A 24749-nucleotide genomic window follows, 5' to 3' on the forward strand; every position below is an offset into this window, starting at 1 on the left:
AAAAAAAAACGAAATGCCCCAATTAAGAAAAAGAAAATGTGTGTCTTTTAAACAGTGAAAAAAGTAACACATGGAGAGCACAGATTCCACATATTGAAGTTGATAAAGAATTTAAAAAAATTACTGAGACATTTAAACAAATAAAGTAAGTTATTAACATGTACAGATAAAGAATACAATAATACAAAACAATGTCACAACAGACGTAATACAGAGTGTTTGAGGACATCATTTAATTTCTTTTATTATTAATTCTGTGGGTACCACTACATTCAATATGTAATAAAATATAAATGTAAATGATGAATTGATAATCATTTTAAATCACCTTAATAACATAAAAAATAAACACCGCTAAACAAATATTTTTACACAGAGCAGTTTGAGAAAAATGGTGACTACGTGAGGCAGACTGGAGCTGCTTTTTAGCAAAGTGACATTGCTCAAGAAAAAAAAAAATAAACAAAGTCTTCAGTTAGTGTGTAGATCACACTGATGGAAATGTAGATTAAGTTCTAAGGAAATGTGTATGTGTGTACGTTTGTGTGTGTCTTAAAGAGTGCATGTGGCTTATCTGAGACAGGTGTTACTCCCCCATATTGTTTCCTGTTCAGATATAGTTGTGGAGGAGGTAAACACACACTACAAATAGACTTACACAGAGACAGACACACACGAAGAGACATGCCGCCATGGCAACAGCGTCCCTGGTAAACACACCTGCGAAGTTATAGTCTGACTGGGAGCCAATGAGATTACGCTTGTAGTGATCATAAGCTCAGTAACACAGACATGCACGTTTGATGTAGTAATGGATTATATCTGGGGGGAGGGGGTTAAGTAGATCTAGTGTAAATAAACAAACGCATCAGCCACATTTGACAAATCCACAGCTTACTTTGATAGAGAAAAGACATCCGTAAATATCATTATCAGCATGGCACACCCCACCCATTACAAGACAAAGGAGATGAAGGACCAGAAGCTTTACTCATGCTCCGCTCACTAATGTGTTCCTTTGTAGCAGCTGTAGCTAACTGTAGCATATTTTACAGAATGTTATCATCTCTTGTAACCCATATATTTTAATGAATATTAGTCAAATAGAAAGATTTATGTTTAAGCTTAAATCTGGATATTTAATCTGGAGATTTCAGGCTAAAATGCTATGCTACCAAAATACACAATAAATAAATAAATACAAATAAAATATAATGGCATCCAGGCTATGCTAACAGTACAGTAACAGAAGTAGGAATGCATAGGTAACATAGGGTGACCAGACGTCCTCTTTTACCCGGACATGTCCTCTTTTTTAGACTTAAAAAAATGTCTGGGCGGAATTTCACAAACGTCTGGGATTTTGTTTTTCTAGAGCTTACAAAGAACTTCGAAAAGCGTTTCGTTCACAAACTAGTCCCGCCCTCCCCTGTTCCGATTGGTTCGCTTGAGTGAGAAGGGGGCGTGGTGAAGTAGCCTAAAATCTTCTGATTGGACAGTCTGACTGTAGAGCTACCGTTATTGCTCGATAACCTTCTCTGTAAACATTTAATTGGTCAGTCTGCACGTCAGTAGTCCTTGTTTACGTCAGGTAAAGCTCATGTACCTACCCTCAATGTAAATGTAAGTTCTCGGATTAATTAAAAAAGAAAATCCCATGTTTTCCCATGTGTAGCAAATAAAGGTGTAAAGCTCATCCAACCACCCCCCCCAACCCCCCTGAAACTTTTCCTCCTTTTTCACCATCTCAGATCTGATCACCCTAGGGTTACAGAATATTCTTAGCAAGGATTGAGAATTAAACATTTCAGTCTAAACTTTGTTGTCATTATTATTTTTTCAGAGAATTCTGAAGCATATGTTAAAGCAAACACAACAATAATATATGATATATGATATGAAGCTTTATCTAAAGATATCAAGCTTTATTTATGATATCACATATTATTGCTGTGTTGCTGATAATTAGCTTAGGTTAATTATACCGCAACTCTGTAAAAATGTCTATGGTACGACCCTCTTTAATTGGTCAATCTTTTCAAAAAACAGAAATGTAAAAATCATCCCAATTGTCTTAAATGTTACAGTGTTTATATAACTTTGTCCACTGTGGTAGGGCTGGATAATATATATACCATGATATAAAATGTTTCAATAACAAATGAGTAGTGTCGCAGTCACACAGTTCCAGGGACCTGGAGGTTGTGGGTTCGATTCCCGCTCCGGGTGACTGTCTGTGAGGAGTTGGTGTGTTCTCCCCGTGTCCGCGTGGGTTTCCTCCGGGTGCGCCGGTTTCCTCCGACAGTCCAAAAACACACGTTGGTAGGTGGATTAGTGACTCAAAAAGTGTCCGTAGGTGTGAGTGAATGTGTGTGTGTGTTGCCCTGTGAAGGACTGGCGCCCCCTCCAGGGCGTATTCCTGCCTTGCGCCCAATGATTCCAGGTAGGCTCTGGACCCACCGCGACCCTGAATTGGATAAGCGGTTACAGAGAATGAATGAATAAATGAATGTCACTGACTGCGGCATTTGTTACAGGGCGCTGCCATCAGTTCATTGCACTAAATTTTAAATTTAGTTTAAAAATATTAATATTGACAAAGCCAAGAGGTTTTTTGTTTGATGGTGATGATGTCATGGTGCTTTCAGGTCTTGGCAGTTTTTTTCTGTGGCTATGTTATTGTTAATATCGATATCGGAAATTTTATCGTATTGACTGAAATAAATTGTCATAAAAATTTTGCCCATATCGTCCAGCTCTAGGCTGCGGTGTTTGTAGACTTTTTGTCAATTGTTTTTTTTTCTAAATCCTGAAGCTGTATTTTTCAAAAGGCTTAAATAGCATTAAATACATCAACAAATGTCAACCTTCAGTGAGGGCAGTGATCTGAAATACATATTACCCTTCAGATGACTTGTATTCTACACAGTGACCTTTGGGCTAGAATTTCTCATTAAGTTGCCAGGGATTTTGTCAGCATTTAGTAAATCTTTTACATCCTCACCACTGTTGTTCCCACATTTGTGCGAAGGGCACTGATAAATCCTTATAAACTTAATAAAGCTTCTCTGACTTTGTCGGCAGCAGAAAAGGCTGAATACTCTTGAGCTTTCGTAAAGACTTAAATATTTGAATGTTTGAGATGCTTGGTGAGAGGAGTAGTGTCTGAGACAGAGTGAGGGAGGAATGTTTTCTGTAGTGGAGAGAGGGAGGGAGTGATAGACTAGATGATGGAGAGAAGCTTCCTGGCCTTCTGCCAGCAATCCACTTCCGACCTCCCTCTCTCCCTCACACACACACACACACACACACTCCTGACACAGGATCCTGTAGGCCTCAGCCTCTGTCAACACACACACACACACACACACACACACACACACACACAGCCACCTCCGCCACCAAAACAGGGAACCAAGGACACTCTTTCCACTAAGCCCCTTCACAAACACACACACACACACACACACACACTCTTCCCCTTCCTCCATTCAGTCCTCCACACTGTCCGGCCGGCAGGAAGCGGAAAAGCGGATCCTGCTGCACATCCTGTGTTTTCTCAAGCCTGCTGTTGATCTCCCCTTCATTCGCTGTTCTCACACCATTCTCTTGCCCACGCTGTCACAATAAGTCCATTATCAAACCAGTCAAGCAGCAAAGATGGGTGTCCAGTTTCACTGATCCAAACAAAAAATGACTACAATGATATACCATTTGTTTTTCATTATAATTATATCAGCTTTTGCAATACTCAGGTTCACGTTTCTCAGGCTGCAATATGGAATATTTAGCATGTGCTGTGAGCATCCTGTCACAGGTGTTTCTAAGGGAGTGTGGATGAAGCAAGGGATTAAACCAATGTAGCAAATTAAAGGGTTTTGGTAACCCTTTTACATCTGTTTTTCAATTATTATAAATAATAATAACAATATGAATACACAGTTGTATATTTATATTGTACGTTACACAAATTAGGGAGGTTATTTAAGTATTGGGATTAGACGTAAATATGTAAATAAAGAAACGCAGAAAACACACTTACTGAGATACAGCATGGATTTGTGTAAACAAGCTCCAAGTTACTATTTGGTGATATAACACCTCAAATTTTTGTTATTTTATTTTTTTCTCCCCTAAGCTCAAGTTCTATTTCCTGTTGACTGCTAGGCAGCATGACAGCTAATTTGCCAACTGGCCACTTTAGTTTTTACTGAGACAGCTCTAACTAGAAACCCTCAGTGGTTCACATAATGCATTTATAAATATTGCAAGGCCTATGTCAATCACAAATTGCACCAATGTAATCACAGTATGGCATTTATTTATGTGCAGACACACAACCAATAAACATTTAAACTTAGCTAAAATGGAAACAACAATGGGGTTTATCAACATGACATCACTGTTATTTCCCTGTATATTTTAGCAGATGCAGCTTTGAAAAGATTCTGATATCGAGTGTCCCACATTTCCATCCTGACAACAAATGATTAATTGTGTTTATCAAACTGATCAATAACATACAGTCGGACATAATTTAAGATAATCTGCAAAAACTGTGCACTGGAAATTCATTATCATCTGTCACAGGCCTCATCAAAACCTGCGGAATGGAGCTCAAACTGCGTAAGTGTAGTCTCTGTTTTTCAATCACCCCAGTTCCATTTAAAAACAAAGCATCGATTAAAAGACAGCTGCCTCCTAAATAGTAATATAAGACTGTTTTGTGGATCCAGTGTTTCCTTCAGTGCCAGCTGCCAAAAGAGGCAGACCAAAAAGACTGAAACTAAGTAATAGCATCTATGTGTTCCTGCAGCAGCCTGCCAGGATGTTTTTCATTTCATTTTCTGCCCAACTGATAAATGACGGCTACCGGAGGCTGCGCACGCTGCTGATGGACCGAAGACGGGGAGTGAAGCAACAGTTTATCACGGCTGACAAAACCACACCACTGTTCCCTTTAGCTCTGCAGCAGCACTGACAGCAAAATACCTCTCTGTAATTAAACAGCAGCTGAAGTTTAAACCCTTGAAGGGTTGGGATGGGCTTCATTGTGCCTCCTAATAAGTAGATTGCATTCTTAATAAACCACACAAATACAAAATCCATAATTCCTCTCACATGTTCATGTTTAGCACTTTGCATATTGAAAGAATTGAACTATAGCAGTGGATTACAGCTCTAATGCTATGAATATCACATTCCCAAACCCAGATTAAGCCTATGCTTAGACAAACTGGGGTTTAATATTCAACATTTAAATTCAGCAAAGTCATTGTTCCAAATCATGGTTCTGCCTCTGCATAGTTTAGTGTTTACCTGCTGTAACACACACATTTCAACTCAGGGAGGGCTTCTTAACATGTTGACACATCTATTCAGGTGTGTAAGAGCCAAAAGAACAAAAAACACAGGTAATGTATCACTGATTGTGGACTTCATGCACTCAAGAGATGTTATTCTAATAGTGAATTCCAGAGTAAGTAGGTTGGATACAGAGTCTGTGTTGTCTAAATTCATCTGTAGTGGATACTTGTTTGTGTTTTCTGATCTTGTGGCTCCACCTCGGAAAGCATCTCTGGCTAATGTCCACTCTCAGTGTAAAACCCCACACTGCTAGAATGTGCTAGGACGTGATAGGACGTTCTCTCACCACGCCTCCCCCCTCCACACAAACACACACACAGCCTTCGCCGACAGACATGCAACTGGCACTGCTTTGATCTAGATCCTCACTATAAAACAAGGAAATGAAACACACACACACACACACACACACAGAAAAGAGAGAGAGAGAGAGAGAGAGGAAAGGGGCAATCACTTTACTGTCCCCATCTCTCACTGAAATAGTATATGGCAGTCTCACCGCTGGAACATGACTTAATGAGACTTGGAGCAATGCCCGGTCCACTGGAGGGAGGTCACCATGACCCACAGTGCCTCATTCCTGCTGCACTAACCACTACCATCACCACCTGGCTAACATCACAGAAGCCTGGGATGCTTTAGATTAAACTTGGAAAGAAAGCACAAATGTTTTACCTTAACGTGAAGCATTCCTTAAAGCAGGAGCCATAAACAGCGGAACAGGGGAGAACTTTATCTGAAGTGTTTTTGAAATTTTAATGCATTATTGCTCCCGGACATCCAAAATACTCACCATAACATAATTAATGCTCTCAAAGTACACAGCCTTGCACTATAGCATTTCTGGAACTCATGATTTTGTGTTAATATAGTGGTTTGATGGCTGTGGCACTTAAAAACCCAGACAAATATACACATATGCAACTACAATTAACATGTCATAGCGTTTCAATAAAGGTGGCATAGGTCAATTCATTGCTACATTAACATTCCATTAGAAATAAGAACACTTAAAGGAAATAGCTTTTGTTTATAAACTGGAATAAGTTTTGATAAGCATGTGCTAGTTGAATGTCAGTCAGGAGCTGTGATGAGCTTGACTAACCAATCAAAGGTATCTCCACACACAGCACCGTGTTTGGCTTTGTCCACACTCTGCTTCTAAGGCCTCGTGAGACCCAGGCCTGGATCAACAAAGCAGACAACAAACAAGCTAATCCTCCATCTCACCCCAGATCCATCTATCAAAGTCAGACACAGGAGTGAAGGTCTGAAACGGAGCTTTGACTGCCCCCGCATGTCCTTGGGCTTAGCTAGCCGCTCATGGGAGTTACTGGGCACTGGGGGCAAGAAACCTGATGAGAGTACATTCAGTGTTTGTCAAGGTAGCAATGCTCAGAGGGACAAAGCATTCCAAAAAGCTCCAGAGCGTTCCAAACAGAAAGACCATCCCATTTAAGGTCCGGTTGGTGTTATTTTTCCCTCTGAGGTAAGCTGCTGGCAGTGAGCGAAGAATTTTTCTTTTCTTTTTCATCTCCAGAGTCCGAAATGATATAACTCAGCTGTAGCTAGCCTTGAGCTTCCAAGCTAAAGGCTAACAGAAAGCATTTAGAAGCTACACAGATGAGATTCTTATAATGAATTCACTGTGATCTGCAGTAGGTTATAGCATGTTTTAGCAGGTAAAACGTAAGTGACAAAATCAAATTAGGTTCCATTACACCAACGATATCTCTATTAGAAACAAAAATGATTCAGCCTCAGGACATGCACAAAAGTGTCTCAGGTCACCTCACTAGCTTCTACAACTTCCTGGGGATGTCTGATAACACCAGCATTTTGAAATATATCTTTCCTTAAAACTCATCTATCATAGAGCCCTATGGAAAACCTACTCCGCCACTGAAGACATCCATAATCCTTAAACAGACATAATATTCAGGACGACTTGTGCAAACCTCTGTGAAATTGAATTACATGAATTCTAGCCTTCGTCTCTGATAAAGCACTCCTCCTCAGAGCAATGTGTGAAGAATGGATGAACTGTCGGCTGATGGCAAACCTGAAACTAATGAGCTTAGAAGAGGTAAGATCATGCATTCTCATCACTGGTTAGGAGCACGTATTCACAAATCCCTACTCCTTATCCCTGCTTTGCTCATTCTCCTAAAAAATTACTTCATCTCAGACTGTTAACACCAGGCTAACACCAGTTAGGAGTGACCAGGTAGAGTAACGTGACTTCATTTACACAGTGTTAAATGATCTCCTTTACTTCATAATGTCATCATTATCATTGCAACATATATTTCTAAACACAGTACAACGAGTCAAACCACACTGACACATGATCCATAACAATGAATGCTAGCAACATCTATTTCAGACAAGGAAACCGTGTGAAGACAAAGGAGACTAAAATTGGTTTGAAGGAATAGACTGTTGTTGTTCGTTCTCTGGTCAAAGCCTTTGACTCTATTATGTTAATAAGTCAACACAAGTTCTATTCTTAGAAAGCACAAACAATTATAGAAGAGCAGCAAACAAAAGGATGGACTCCTCTGGGGCATCTACAGAAGAGGAAGGAATACACAGCCTACTCTTCTGCAAATTTAGGCCACGATCGCAAGCAGAAATCTCGGTACAATAAACTTTGCATTTTAAAAATAAATATCTTAAATATTTTTCACACATTTACTTTATAATATATGCAAACAAGATTAAAGGGGAAATATGGAAATAACCCACCCAAGACGAAATGTTTTTTTTTACTGCCTCAGTAAACATAAGGTGAAATAAGATTTTTCTGCTTTTTATGTAGAGACAAGTTTAAACAGAGTAAAAGAAAAACAGTGGGCATGTAGAAATAAATAAATACAGCCAAAATTAGTAAAGAGAAGAAGGAGAACAAAGCAAAAATGGCTAAAAGAGGATGGTGCTGTGTTGTTTGATCCTTGTGATATTTTGACCAAATCATTAAGAAGGAACTGCATTAGCTTATGAAAAAGCTGTATCATATGTCCCTTTTAATGCTTTTAAGGAAGGAATATTCAACCTGCAGATGAATTCTGTTTTGAGCATCTACATTTCACTTCAAATGTATGAGAACACTTGGGGAAAAGGGAAAGAAGGTCACAGTGACTTCAGTGGCTACATATAGTGAGCATGCTGAAGAAGGCTGTGTGCTGAAATGGGTTGAGGTTTTCCTGTAAAACCAGTCATTTTATTTAATTATAATTTAATTTTATTATTTAAGATTTTAATTTTATTTATCTAATTATTTTTGTTTTATTATTTTACAACCAGTTCCTGCCATGAACTAAGTTGCATCGCAGGAACTGGTCCCTGGCCATTGGTAGATGTTGAGAAAAACTTGCTGTAGCTAAAGCAAAATTAAAACTAAAATTAGAAGAGGGGGAAAAACTTCACCCATTACCTTCATTTGGTAGAAAATGTGTCAGTGGCATTTTTAGCTTCCAACAATAATGAAGAACATTGCTGGTGTGGGCTGTAAACAGCAGGGAGATGGGTATCAGTCAGCATGTTTTTGCATGCACACTGAGTAAACATTTTAACCAAACAGCATCTTAAAGGGCACAGCCTTCACAGAGTGTGTGTGTGTGTGTCTGAACACTGTAACCACTCTTAAGGGGCGGAACTTCAAGGTCGAACTCCTCCCCAGCCCCCTCACGCTACCTGCTTTGTACAAACACACATGCACGCACATACAGCTGAGCAAACACAATTGCAAGCAGAGGTAAAGCAGGGTATTCATACCCCTCCTATTTATCTACCTGCTCTGTCTTTAAACATAGCCTGTTGTATGTAGATTAGTCCTCACAACAGTGTCTGTCTGAGGTGTTTTCGGGCGTGAGTTTCAGAATACCACGAGAACACAGTGTTGACTAAATGATCTAAGAACAAACTTTAGGCTAAGCAGCTGCTTTCCTATGGCTCAAAGCTACGGGTTATAATCGGTATCAAATGTCGATGTCTCGCTCTCTTTAACAGTGCCTCGAGGCCATAACGACTCTTTCAGGCCTAGCTGATGTGCACCATCAGATAAAAAGCCAAAAGTAACCAAAGTGACAAATATGAAAGATTTTAAATCAGTTGCTGAATTCACATTGTTCAAATATTGGCGCACAACTGTGCACAACATGACTGATTTATACAGTGGATTTCAAGTACTTTAAATATCTGCTTCAAATTGATCTCAACCTACTTCAGAACTGAAACTGCCTGTTCTATAATTACCTGTACAAACTCATGAGGAGATTATAAACACATGGATGTGGTTAAAAAGTGTCAGAAATGTGTCTGCTACAGGAAGAAAAAAAAGTGTTTATAGAAGATACAGTTCATTCTGAGTTGGGTCTGTTTTATTCTGGACACGGTGAGGAATCGGGTCAAAACGTACCTCCTCAAAGGGTCACAGTCTGCTTATTCAGTGTGCCAAAATGAGCCCTGCCCATGTGACCGTTAAAGCTAGGGCTGGTCAATACTTTAATATCAATATATATCACAATATAAATGTTTCAATACAATGATGATTTTTAAACACATTTTCAATATTTCAATAAACATTAATTACAACATCTGTCACTGACTGTCGTTAGTTCAGTGCACTCAATTTACAATTTAGTTTAAAAATATTAATATTGACAAAGCCAGTAGGTTTATGTTTGATGGTGATGTTTCTTGTTTGTTCTTGAAAGTTTTTTTCAGTGAATTTTACACTGTTGATATCAATATCGTAATTATATCGTATCAGCCAAAATTGAGAAATCTATTGTGATATAAATTTTGGCCATATCATCCAGCCCTTGTTAAAGCTTGTAGAATCTTATATTGTTTCTACTTTACTTAGTATTTGAATGTTTTTCACCTACTCCTGATCTTTTCTACTTCTGCTTTATATTGTGTTTTGGAAAGAAGTTTAACTTTCACCAACTGTATTTTAACTGAAGTACTGGCTTAGCTGGTTACCATGAAAACCATGTGATTCAAGATGTAGGCATTTAGCACTGTCCAGTCACGCTTTATTCTAATATTCAAAGTGTCATGTTGGAACATGCCAACTGACTCACAGGATTAATTGAAACAACTAATGATTTGGGCTGTGTGTCTTGTTTGATTGTATAATTATCCCAGTTAATGATAGTAAATGAAGCACTCATGCATTGACCTATTGTACTCTATCCACCAACCTCACTTACTATCATAATAACAGCGTACTGTACACACACACACACACACACACAAGTCAAATTACCTGCCAATTTGATGTATTCTGTGAATCAGTTGGCATGTTCCAACAAGTAGGATGGCCTGCTATTGTAAAATTGGCTAGAAATGCCATTCCTCATCTTAACTTAACATTAAAACATAATGCAGAACACAGCTACTGGGACTGTGTGTTTATTCATTCATTTTTAATTATTAGTACAGAATCTGAGAAGGCTGGCACTGTGGCTGTCACTCTGCTCCAGGGTCTTGGGATTGTTGGTTCAATCCCTGCCTCAGGTACAGTTCAGGGTGTTCTCCCTGTGTCTGTGTAGGTTTCCTCCCACAAACAAACAAACTTATAAACAAAGAAATAAAATAAAATAAAAAATATTAGTAGATGGACTGGTTATTTAAAAGGTGTGAACATGTGATCTTCTGCAATAGACTGGTGTGCTGTCCAGGGTGTTACTGACCTGAACCCAGTGATTTCTAGTATGCTCCAGATTTCATGTGATTATTACATGTGATTATACACAAACGGTGTCAGCCCACTCCAGTTTAGCCCTTTTTTGTTTTGTATTTAATAACATCATGTAATGTGAACAAAATATATATCATCTGAGATTTTGCAAATTTAAAAAACGTTTGACTTGTGAAAAAAATGTCCATATTTTCATTGCAAGACTTCTGGGTCTGTATATACACAATCTGTGGTTATGTAGATTTTGTCACAGGGTTAAAATGAGAACCCGTGTTGAGAGAGAGAGAGAGAGAGAGAGAGAGAGAGAGAGAGAGAACACAGTTTTAAATTGAAACTAATATCTATACTGTTATCTGTTATGAACCATGTAAAGCCATGAATTAGCATTTGATTTTCTAGGTAATATACAAAGTGGCTAGACCATCAGCTGACTCACAGAATACTTGGAATAAACAAAGTAATTTGTTTCTTGTTTCATTTCATCATTTTCCTGATGGTAAATGAACACTTCTGCAGAACCTGTTGTGTTGCCATAAATAACACAGTTTACTCCCAGGACAATGAAACGAGATACATAATGCTTAAGAGAATTTCCAGTTTCTACAGTTAAGTAGTTCCACCAGTATTTCAGTTAGTCATTACTGCTAACATTACATTATTTTTAATAATATTAGCATATTTGGTCAAAGTATTCCTTCTCTGAGACGGTTTAAATTCCCAGCCGTTGTTACGTTATCTACCAAACTATGAAAGATTAGAAACAGATGTAGATTATCTGGTGGTTTGACTATTTTTGGGGTTCCTGTTCTCAAGAAAGTGAGAAGCAAAACAAAAACAAACCAAGCAACAAAACACAACTCTGCAGTTCTTGAGACATCCTTTAACAAGAGTGAGTGTATAGTTAGTTGTTAATATAAACATGTAATGCCTGATACACAGACTGACAACGTAGTGAGAAGTCGTAGACATTTTGGTAAAATCAAATTTTGGTGATAGTTTTAAATCTGACCGTAATGACCGTCAGCCAGTGACAGATGCTGTAAACAATGTGTATTTAAATATTGAAAATGTGTTTAGCATTGTCATTGAAACATTTTATATAGGTGATATATATTGATAATGAATTATTGTCCAGCCCTATACTGAATGCTATATAAATTCTAAAAACATTGAGGAGACTATTTTAGGGACGTATTTGTTGAAATAAATCATGTTGCATAGCAATATTGTTGCCATTTTTCTAGATTTGAATATAGAAGTTTATGTTACATGAGACACATTAACATATATAACACAGAGCTCTACCTCTGGATATTGTGATTATGAGCTCTCACTCTCACTTTCGCTCTCACTCACACACACAAACACACAGCTGTGCAGACCTGATCCAGACAGTGTCTGATGTGCTGGTTCCTGCATGTGCAGGAGGTGTCATCTTTCTCTGTTTACATAGGTGACATGCGTTTATGTCATCGAGAAGTTAAAATAAACTCAGCGTCATCTCCAAGTGAGCGTGTATGTCCTAAAGAGGGCAAGGTGTTTACAGATAGCCCAGACAGACAATGGTGTGTATATGTTCACTTGCATTTGTGTATGTCTGACCTGATGGCCCTTAGAGACATGCCTTACGAACCCCCCACACACACACACATTCTTCTCAATGAATTAACACTACTGGTAATATTATCGTTCAGGCAAACAGTGGGCCAACAAATTGGCTTCATCCCTTCCTTTTACAGCTCTCGTGTGTAATCCTCCTGCTGCCTTGAAAAGATCCAGAGCCGCTCTGCTTGGTAATGGCAGCGTTCCATCCCACGTAGCCCAGGAAATAAACAGGAGAAGAGATTAAACAGAGCGGTGGAGGGAGCAGAGATGGAGAGTTTTCCTCAAAGCGGATGCATTAGAGTCCCACTGCAGCTCCCATTAAACCCCTCTGCTTCCCCAATAGTCAAAACAGAGCTTTGGGAAGAGCAGCAGCTGTGTGCTGTGTGACGTGAGTATATAAAGTGCTAACTGCACCCTGACACACACACACACACACACTCACACCCACAAACATTAGCTTTACATGGCAAGGCCATCACAGGCTTTTACAAAGTAGAAGTGTGGTGCTTTGGTGCATGGCATGAAGCACATGGAGAATGTGGAATATGAGGCAAGTGCAGAGAATTCCTTCAGAAACAGGCCTTTTATTTATTTATTTATTTATTTATTTATCACTACACTGTTGACCAGCTAACAGGCTCTTGTGTTTCAGCACAACACAGCAGATGATTTTCCAGTGAACTGAGGCTTAGAACACACATATTTAGAGGATAAAGCCACATACCTGTGAGCACAAAGTTGAGTGAAGTGTCTTCTGAGTATTTCGTCTGTTTTCAGCTTCCTTCCTCTCTCTTTTAACCCAAACTTAGCACTAAACTCACAGCTGTGGTGGGCTACTGGGCTTGTGTTTGTTTCTTCAGGTTTGGTGAAGAGATGAAAATGTTAGAATAACTGCACTGACATTTTAAGCTATTCGAACAGTAAGATATATATTCTGCAATAATAATAATAATAATAATTTCATTGGTCTGAACATTTGGGGGAAAATGACACTGCTAATTTTTCTGGCTAATATTGTGGTTGCAGTTTAAGTGTAAATATTATTTACAGAACTTATGCTCCAGGCCTTTATTAGATGCAAAACACCTCACAGAACTGGCTTGTAACTGGACTCAGTACTTCACTCACATGCATACTCACTCGTGTATTTTATCTGCTTTTAATAATATAGACCGAAATATAAATGCAGCTGTTACAAACTCCAGTTGTCTTTGCAATATAAACAGACTCTCCCCTTCTCTTTCTCAAATGAACATGTTCTGAGATCTCTTACACACAACCAGCTGCACATGATGAGCACCCCATGCGCTTTTACAAGCATGCCAGCCGTACATAGGAGTCTTGTGATTTCGTGCAGTGTATGAAGCATGAAGAGTATGTGGTAACTTCATACTGCAACACACCGCTCTGAATACCTTTGGAAAAAGGCCTTTTTTTTGTCAGAGTGCAGGGGCCCAACAAGAGCAAAGTAAAGACCAAAAAAGGGTGAGTGAACTTTGTGAGATGGAGTCAGAAAAGTGAGTGAAAAAAGTTGAATTAAGAGTGCACCAGATTCGAATCGAGCTCTTTTGGCTTGATGAACAGTTTGGAATGATGCAGCCAAATTCTAAGAGTTCAGTCCAATCAGACCTATTTTGTAGGCAGCCACTTCCCATAAAGGGAAAAGGAGCATAGCTGTGAATGGGCTCTCGTGTTCATTCATAAAAGCTGCTCGGGCTAGAGCAATGAGTGACAGCACGGCATTCTGGTTAATCACGACTCTTTGTACCACTTCCTATGCAGCCCTGCCATCTGTGCTGCGTTTTTGTTCTAAAACTGTACCAAAATCAGTGGGACACTGGGAGTGAAAGTCAGCGATTCTGACTTTGTACATGCTAGTGATTTGATGGATGGGAGACGGGACGGAACAGCGGTGTTTCTTCCTCTCTCACACACACCTACACACATACAGTAGGGTTTATGTGCTGAGATCATAAAGGAATTAATGAAAGCTTAAATAAAACACTTGTGATTAAAGCAGCTGTTCTGAAACAATTGGAAAAGCATGTTCCATAACATTAGGTCTTATTAATTTTATGTGTCTTTGCCTTGCGTATTAAACTTTTGGCATTACAACTTTCTGACCTTGAGCTTACTGAGGTTCCAGTTCTATTTATTTATTTTACATTTATTATCAGAAATCAATAGCCTAAGCCTTTTAAACAGATTTGTATAGGCCTCTGTAAATCTTCAATTCTTTTTAGTTCTATTCTGTGGAATCGCTGTTATACAGCTCCAGAGTACAATGTCCATGGGCTTTACACCCTTCTAGCCCATGCTTGGCATTGTACATGATGACCAAAATCTCTTCGGCATCTGCTGCATCATTTCCAGCTTGAATTTAATGGCTTTAAACTTCCCATGGTTTTCAAAGCCACAGAGTCTTACATGAGCTTGTCACAGACTGTGTGTTATGAGATTTAACAGCCTTAACAGACCCTCACAAGGAGGAAAAGCAACAGCAGTGTTACGACACGTCACTTGATGTGACAATATGGGTGTACTAGCCATGTAAGAGCATTTTACGTGCCTGATGACTTACATGTGCTGAGCTGTTCAATTACCCAGAAAATCTCTTCACAACAATCTGAACCACAAAGCCAGGTTTTTTCCTCAGGCTTCCTCCATCTGCTGCCTATGTTCACTCTGTCCTTCACACATGGAGAGTATTTCCAAACACAAGTTCAGTGGGGTCTCTGAATGATGACAAACGTGTTAGCGAGTTCTGAATGTCTGCTTTAGAAGACTTCAACAAAGATCTGTATTTTTTTAAATGTGAAGAAGCTATTGGAACTGGGATTGTTTTAAAGTTTATTTAACAGACCAGTCTTCTTGCATTTCCAATACAATTTGAGTTGTATCCATAAAATATCACATAATTTTGGATTTAGGTGTTGGTTCCTATCAGTGAACACTTTCTATGGCTTTGACAGTTGCAGGTTTTGCAGATTTCTAAACAGTATTTCAAAAGTGACATGACGTTATATCCCAATTTCCCCATGACAACATTGGCTGTGTAACATTTTAAGTTTCATTGGTGGATTTTTAGAGCTGTCTTATATGTTATTATCTGATATAAATTCTATGTATTCTTGCTGTCCAGTTAAAAACATGTATGTCCATTTATGTTCATTTTTACTTAATTAATTTCATCATTTGAACAGCGGTTACAGGCAATGAATGAATGAATTAATGTTTTTCATTGGACAGCGACAAGATATATAAATAAAAAGAGATCTATATAAATTGCACACTATCCCCGCCCCCCCACACTCTGCTAAATAAGATGCTATAACGCACCATATTGCTCTAAAGGCAGTGAACATGTGCATATCCATAACAGCAGGCAGCCATCCCCAGAGCCAGAGGCTCTTATATTTGTATTACACACACAGACAGACACACGATATCTGATATATATATATATATCATCGCTGTCTGATTAAAAACATTCATTCATTCATCCATTGCCTATGCAGTTATAGTTTAGGTGCCTTGCTCTAGGGCACTCCAGCCATGGATGCTGAGGCAGGACACAGTGCTGTTCTCTCACTGCTTCTCTAACCATTAGGCCATAAGTGAAATAAGATTTCAACATCATGACTGAGCATTTCTGCTTTGAAACTGCCGCGTTGCAAAGACAGTTCCAAACACAGGTGAATTCCAACACTTCGGGTTTCTTAACTCAACTGATCATGTGTACATTTGGGGGGCCATAGAGGGGCTTTCAACCTTTAGATGAGCAGTAGAGGGGTAGGTGGAGATAGAGGTGGGAACTAACTGCATATAAACACAAAAGGTGTAGAGTTACTTTCAGGGAATTCGGGGAATTTCTTAGAAACAGGGATGTTTTTGTGTGTTTAACTGATTGAAGGGGTGGATGAAATGGTCAAAATTGGTACCACGATATATTTCTAAATTTCAATTGATATCAATATAAACAACATAAAAGCCACAGAAAAACTGGAAACATGGCATCGCTGTCCAACATAAACCTCTTGGCTTTGTCAAGACAGAATCACCCATTTTTAATATCCTGGATTACCTCAGAAACAAGTCATTGGAGTCAAGTAACAGTAAGTTGTATATAATCCTTTTCAGCCAAGTGAGAATGAAAAAACACCATATATATATATATATATATATATGTCCTTAAACCGTCCTTAAAGATACACTATTTGAGTGATGACACCTTCAAGCTCCACTTTTGCTGATCATCCCAGAGCCCAGACCTCAACCTTAATGGAACATGATATCCTGCAAAGTACAGAAGTTGTAATAAAGACATATGGTGGTCACATTTAGCCATTTTAACAGAAGAACGAAGCAATCAAATGTGGCCTTAGTCAGTTTTGTAAGGCACTGTACATGTTTAGTCCAAACCGCATTAGAAAGGACACGTTTGCATGTTTCTCTCTTCCAGCTCTAATCTGTCTTCCAGAGAAATTCATTCTGGTCATAATAACAGCACACAAACTTTAACCGTTCTCTAGATTGTTCACACCCTTTTACAGCTATGACAGGGCTGAAGTCATTTGCTTGGGGAGGTAATATTTCACACCAGCCTGTGATAAGTGTCTATTTGAAGACGGAGCCTTGTCTTAGGCTCAGGGAGCGATGGAGCTAAGCCAAGGCAACTCTGCCTCTCATCAGGAAGAAGCAGCATGGAGCACTTTTAATCAAGCAAGACCCTCCTGCTTAACAATCTGTCTACCATGTGACCCCAGTCATCTGCTGCACATACATTGACGCGCATGCGCCTGCTAGCACACACCCACCCACACATACACACATCTGGGCTTGTCCAATACCATATAATAGGCTCAAGATGACATCACCTGTAATGGAGCCCTCGGCTGTCAAAACAGGGCGACAAATCTTGTGCAGACTTTTACTAATAGCGGGGCACCTCTTAGCTCAACTGCCTACTTCACTCCACTGTCCCGCTTGTGTAATATTGGTGAGCGATTATTACATGACTGGCATACAAATCCTTTTTTATGTTGTAGAATCGTTAACTGAGAAGTCAAGGCTTGTGGTGTGTTCTGAGGAAATTATGTCAGTTCCTGAGAAATGTAATAAGTTGTATAAATAGACATTTATTTACATTGTTACAGTTATTAACTAGAGGTCAGGATGTAATAAAACAGCATTTTTTAAGCAATCAAGGAAGCTACAAATGCCTAGTCAGTTTAATATGTAATATTAGTATAAGGCAAGGGTAGGGATGGACAATAATTCAATATCAATATATATTGCAATACTGAATCTTTCAATAACACTGATATGATTTTTAAATCTTCAATAATTCAGTATTTATTATTAACAGCATCTGTCACTGACTGACGTTCATTACAGGGCACTGTCGCCAGTTCTGCACTCAATTTAAAAAATATTTAAAAATATTAATATTGACAAAGCCAACATATTTATGTTTGATGGTGATTTCATGTTTCTTGTTTGTTCTTGGTAGTTTTTCAGTGTTCATATCGATATCGCAATTATATTGAATCGACCAAAATTAAGAAATATATTGTGATATAAATTTTGGCCGTATCACGCAGCCCTAAGGAAGGGCATATATTCTCACAGCATTTTAGGGCGAATATTAATTTACACTAACTCATACACACAGGGAAAATGTCTGAGCCTTAGTCTTATCATAAAATCTTTGTAAAAGAGTTTCCAAGGATCAGGCAATGTCATATATCTGAAATGAAGTTATACACTGATATTTTAACGTCGAGATAAATCACACCTCAAAAATGAAAATTTTTATTGAACTATACATATACTGGGTTGTTAGCAATACAGTAATGTTTTGATCTATCACAGATTGGGCCACACACAAAAAATAAATAAATAAATAAAGTAAATTATGTTATAATATGGGATTTTTATTCATATAAATAAAAGGTCAGAAAGAAGAAGACAAGAGGAAATTATATTAATGACTGTATTGTCCCAAAGAAATCTTTCTTCAACGTGATAAACTGCATTTTCCATGTTTTAGCCACAGCTCCCAGGAAGTGCAGTCAGTACACGACTGAATGTGGTGGAGGATGAAAAGGTATGACTTGTAAAATATCCAGCACTTTCCACATTACCATTTCCAAGTATTCTCACTGGACCAATTTTATGACACAAACATCCACTGAAGCATGAGTGCAGATCTCGAGACCCTTCCCTGAATGTGACATTTGTTTAGCTATTGGTTGTATAAAGGCTGTAATGGTGACATCATAGTTAAGCCATGCTGTGAATTAAGCAGGATGCTGTATCTGAGAAAAGAATTTTGAGCCGTGTGCATGACCAGGTGATCACTTTTAAACAGATTTCACCCAAAATTGAAGCTAATGTTGTTGAAGCTAGTCTGCGCTCCCTCTTTTAACCTCTCCTCCCCTGCATCGACCACGGCACAGATAGATTTTTATATAATGTGTAAAAAGCTGAAGGCATGTGAGGTCATGACCCAGTTTAGATGAGTGTCATGAGCTTGATATAGTGAAACATTTACCAAATACCCATCTGCTCCACATAATCGAATTCATCTCCGGCCGTTCATAGCTACAACATGGAACAAATATATTTTTGTACCGATGTTTTCCAAATCTGTAAGTGTAATAATAAAATTCCTAATGTACTTGTTATAGCTTGGTCAGTCCATATTAAGTCAGCATACCTAACAAATTTGGAGGCCGCATGCTCTGGAGACATGCCTATGGGCTAAATTAATGACACCCTGTTGTAAATTAGGCCTTAAAATAGGCACTAGGACAGTGTTCCAGCTGAGAGCAATGGTAGGTCACTTCCATGTGCCATAACAACCTGTCTCAATGTTCAAGCAGTGGGTACAAAAGGAAGAATTAGAGTTTCATTTTCAATTTGTGCTAACCTCCTCATCTGAATGTGATGAGGGGAGTCCAAAACAGGCCATAGTTCTATTTGCCAGTTCATGCAAACAGCCATGAAAGAGGAACTCACCCCTACAATTAAAACCCCCGAGCTTGGGTCAAAGCTACATAATGAAGCGGCTTGAAGAAAAATATGGCTGCTAGGACCCCTGAGTGAGCTTTTCTGTCATTTCCCCTCACTCTGAAGACTCTGAGGCAGAGTGTTTCCTGTAGGTGCCATCCAGAGGAAGTCTGGAGCCTGCTACCGCTGCCGTTCAGCTTGGGGTAGCCACACAAACAGGTACGGTCACAGGACATGCTGAAGGACAGGAATAATGCTAAATAAAGATCAAACATGCCTGCTGTCATATCCTGGCTGAAGACGGGTCAGGAGAACTGTGTTCAGTCAGAGGCCTGTTTGAGGAAGCATACGTCTGTATAGATTAATGAATATAATACATCATGCATTTAACAATTTAACAGTTTTCCATTTTTATAATTTCCCACTGTTATGTCGTAAAGCATTTTAAACTTTATTTTCAGAGCTAGAAATAAAGCTCATTAGTATTCTTACTCTCGGGTCCAGCTCAAGTGTCGTCACAGTGTATATCAATGAAGCGTCTTCAGAAAAGATGTTAGGGGACTCAGAATGCTTTGATTTTTATTTTTTTGTGAGGCCGTGTAGCCTCAGGAACGGGAGCAAACCCTCGGCCCCCTCTGATGAAGCAGAACAAGGAAAACGTCTGTGTTGGCGCAATGTTGTCTGTCAAAGCAGGAACTGGGAGGTGTTCATTGTTGACCTCTAGGGGTAAGACCTACTCAGCGACCCTCAGCAAAACAAGAGCGCAGGCGGCAGCTGCCATGGACAGCCCTGCTTCTGCTCACAGTTGAAACTCACTGAACCCCAATTAGATCCAAGTAAGTACAGATAGGGGTGGCTGATATTAAAATGTTACAACATCATGATATTTCATTTTCCCAGACAAGACGCTTGAGCAAAACAGAAGTGGTAAACAGTAGTGTTTACAGCTTGTATACCACTGACCTATTTGTACTCTTCATATCTGTGTTTTTTAAATAGTATAAAGAAAATGTAGCACACGACCCTAGTGTATGCCAAATTTGAGACTGTGTAATGTGAAACAGTATTTATTTGGCCACGCGTGACAAGTCAAACTGGCATTTGGGAGTTTTCTGGGGGTTTTTTTGGCAAGGGAATTGATTATGTAATCAAGATAACATCAGCAAAGGTGGCAAGCCCCGTGTTGAATTTTCCAAAAGTTTGAAGGGCTTCAAAATGATAACGTCAGATATTATGAGAAACTTAAACTGGATTCTAGTTTCTAAAGCTGCGCAAGTGTTCCTATGAGAAAAGGCATTTGTGGCCAGATCATAGATAAGGTACGTTTTTTAACAAGTTTGCAACTGTTTTTCAACAAACACAGCATATCTCGAAGTGCCGTAATTCATCATGAAAATGAAAACAAGTCGTCATATCTTCTGCATCTATGTGTATAACAAATTTATCGTTCTCTGGAGGGGCAGAAAGTTTATGTGATGGGGAGATTCTGTACAACGTTTTACTAATTTTACTTAATCTGTAGCCCGCTATAAAATATGCATTTTATTTTCCAGCAATGCCAATACAGGTGCATATTTTATAAACATTCAAACACGGATCATTCCAAGACATTAAAATGAACTGTAGTCTATTGTATCACTTGTAGCACTCACCATATACATGTTTTTGTAATCCTATACTACAGGCTTTAGTTCACTCCATGCTCTGCGTATTTGTTAGACCACCACGGAGCAGGTATAATTTGGATGGTGGATCATACTCAGCACAGCAGTGACACCAACATGGTGGTGCTGTGTTATTGAGTGTTGCACTGATATGAGTGGATCAGACACAGCAGCTCTACTGGAGCACCACCCAAATCATACCTGCTCTGTGACGTCCTGGCAATTGAAGAACACTGTGTAATGGGGTTATGTAGCGCAACAGTGGGACTACGTTCTGCAATTGTTCAACTCCAAACTTCTCTATGTAAGGAGGGCCGTATAATAGGACAGTGAGTGCATAAACGATGTTTTGTCTGATCAGTGTATATCAACTTTATACACACGTATCCTATATTGTAACAAGCTCACGGTTCCTATATTAATGAATTCATACTCACACACATGGGCATAATTATTACTCGAACATGTTTCTAAGCAGCCCTGAACTTTGGAACTATGAGTAAAAAGGAAAGCACAGAGAGAGAGAAGATGGGCGCATTCACCTTGCCCCGATATGATCAGTGTGGAATGCTACGCTGGATTACGCAAACAGACGTGTTTGTGAAGTGATGTCAGGAGTGGGCGGCAGCCTCTGACTCTAGTGCTGAGCCGGGACTCAGATTACACACACTTTCGCTGCCTGATAGTAAGTCTGAGACATTAGAGACTACTCTTTGCGAACCACAGGGACGAGCTTTTGAGCAGGAGTGATTTCTGAGCTTGGTTTTAAAAGCAGATGATATAATAAACTTAATTTACATTTCATTTTTTTTTTTTTGTGGTGTACGTACTCATTTGACAATAGCTGCAAAATAATAATAATAATTAAAAAACATAAAGGATTTCTCACTGGACACGGCAGGGTGTAAAGCGACAATGGCGATAGGAAGAGGAAATGGAGAGCAGTTGTTGTGGGAAATGCCAGAACTGTCCCTTCACTTCCGATCTGTCGTTTTATTATAGCCATTGTGGCAGTGGAGCTGCGTGTGGCAAAGCTTCACAGAGCAAACTTTTAAATGAAAGGAATCAACAGATTCTATTTTAAAGTAACGATCGGGAATGGCGTTATCATTTTCTGTGTGTCATAATGTGCTTTGCAGATGTGCTTGTTTGATGATGATGATTAATAATGGAAAAAGACTACGTAGAGTCAGTGTGAAATGACTGTGTCGGTACAGGAATGTCTGGCAAATCAGAATTCTCAGCTACTACCTGAAAGGAAAACCTCTGCCTCAGATATAATGGGTACCTGATGGTGGGGGAAGATCAGATTTATTTCTAAGATGACTTGTGGCCATATACAGCACTAATTTGAAACACTACTACAAATAACTCTTCCTCTGAATTCACTGCTGCTTGAGGTGATTTAGTAGGAGTCACCGTGGCATGCCCTTCCTAATAAAGCATAGTAGGGGTGCTGCCGGTCGCAGGTCTGTGAGAAATGACTTGGATGATGAGTAAATTCCTCTGACAAGGCTGAAGTGTGGGATGCCACAGGATTACTCATCTATTTTCGTGTTTCCACAGATTGCAGATGATGCTGGAAAGGGGCGAGGCACCATCTCCAACTCAACACCACCCAATCCAAAGCACTACACAAGCGCAAAGGAACATCGTCCACATCATTTAAAAATCACCTTGCCATCTGTTTTCCAAAATGCAAAACCAGAACTTTGTGTTCTACTCAAAGACGCTGCAATGCCAATGAAGCCCATCAATGTGTGCCATGTTCAAATGAGTTAAATGAGCTTATGCCAAATTATAGGCCCAACTGTCTTCCAAGGTTAGCCTGTTGTTTCTTATATGGACAAGATTGGCCAACAATCTTGCAACACAAAACAACACATACTTCTATATTTCAACTCTTGCTACAGGGCACTAACTGACAAAAGTGGTTATGGTGTATATTTGCATATCTTTTGCATGGTATGACTGAGGTTCAGGTGATACCTTCTGAAATTACGGCAAGGTCTGTGTTTACTTCATGTACCACTGGCACCGAAAGCATGCGTTACACTGGTAAAGAAGACAATCTGTTCTCACACTGTGACACAAATCAGAGTTCTTCCTGATACTAATCAACAGCATTGATAAAGCCTGATACTGTTGAAGAGCTTAGCATCCACATTCAGTGTAAACAGAAAGGGGTCATATCGATTGTACTCAGTAGACCAAAATGAAGCATGAAATTACCATAAACTGCCAGTGGGAGCCTGTTAATACTGAGAAAATGAAATATTGATGATCTAAAGCATATTCCTCTACAAATTCCAAAAAAATAATAAAAACTGACTGTTAAATAGAAATTAAATAGAAATGATAATGCTTTTAAATTCATTCTGGGAAACCCTGAAGTCACCACACAAATAGCAGTTCATCTACGGTTGTACGATAAGACGATATTAATTTATATTGTGATAAACCGGGTTACAATAAAAAAATCATTAGACCACAAATTGTTACCAATGCAGCATAATTAGCCTCATTTTATTTGATACCATGAAGCACAGTGAGCTAATCAGTAAACGTATTGAAGTTTTGTGGTGTTACATTGTTTCTTCCACTGCACCAATTAATGATTTTATGTTGCCAAAAACAATGTAGACAACATAGAGGCCGGAGATTTCAACTCTTATTCCCACACCTCGGTGCTGGATCGCTGAAGTCCACAGCTGCTTAAAATATCCCCCTTCATTAGGATGTCAGCAATGTCAGATGACAGCAATCCTGACTGCTAAATGGCCTGCATTGTCCACCACTAGCTGTCCGAGTTCGTTTAAGTGGAAGGCATTTTCATATGGGACAATTAGAGTAGTTGCTGTTTCCAGACTCTGTCCCATATCTGCTATCTGCTGCCTCCTATATTCCTCCTCCACGGTCTCATACTATGTGGATAAGAACACCGTCTAGTATTTTTACAACCGCATCATTTCTCCAGCGTCTCTGGCATTTTAAGGCAGACAGGGGAATCAGAAGTGCAGGCATTTAGCTCCATAGCGCTATAACACGGCTCTCCTCTTGACTGCAGCTGGCCTGTTTGTTTTGACATGAGCAGTTCCTGAGTAGCCACACACAAGACAAGGAGGCTTTATATGGAAGACAATGAGGAAATGACCTAGTATGTGTGAAGACGTGAAGATACAGGCTCACCCAGATGAATCCGAGAAAGAAAAGGAAAGAAAGGGAGAGACAGTGAGAGAGAGAGAGAGAGAGAGAGAGAGAAATGACATCATGGCAAAGTTAGGCAGAAGGATGGAGAGGTTCTGTAACGTAACCCTGTAGATAAACATGGGACAGCTGTATTTATGAGTGGGAGCTGCAGGCCTTCCTTGCTTGTGAAAAGAAATAAA

General features: G+C 39.2%; 1 protein-coding gene across 2 annotated transcripts in view; it reads right to left on the reverse strand.

Annotated features, from left to right (window-relative positions):
• gab2 (GRB2-associated binding protein 2) overlaps positions 1 to 24749 on the reverse strand; it is a 55162-nt gene that overhangs the window by 29122 nt on the left and 1291 nt on the right. The gene's annotated exons all lie outside the window — the stretch shown is intronic.

This window comes from Hoplias malabaricus, chromosome 1 (assembly GCF_029633855.1).
Source record: "Hoplias malabaricus isolate fHopMal1 chromosome 1, fHopMal1.hap1, whole genome shotgun sequence".
Lineage (NCBI taxonomy): Eukaryota > Metazoa > Chordata > Actinopteri > Characiformes > Erythrinidae > Hoplias > Hoplias malabaricus.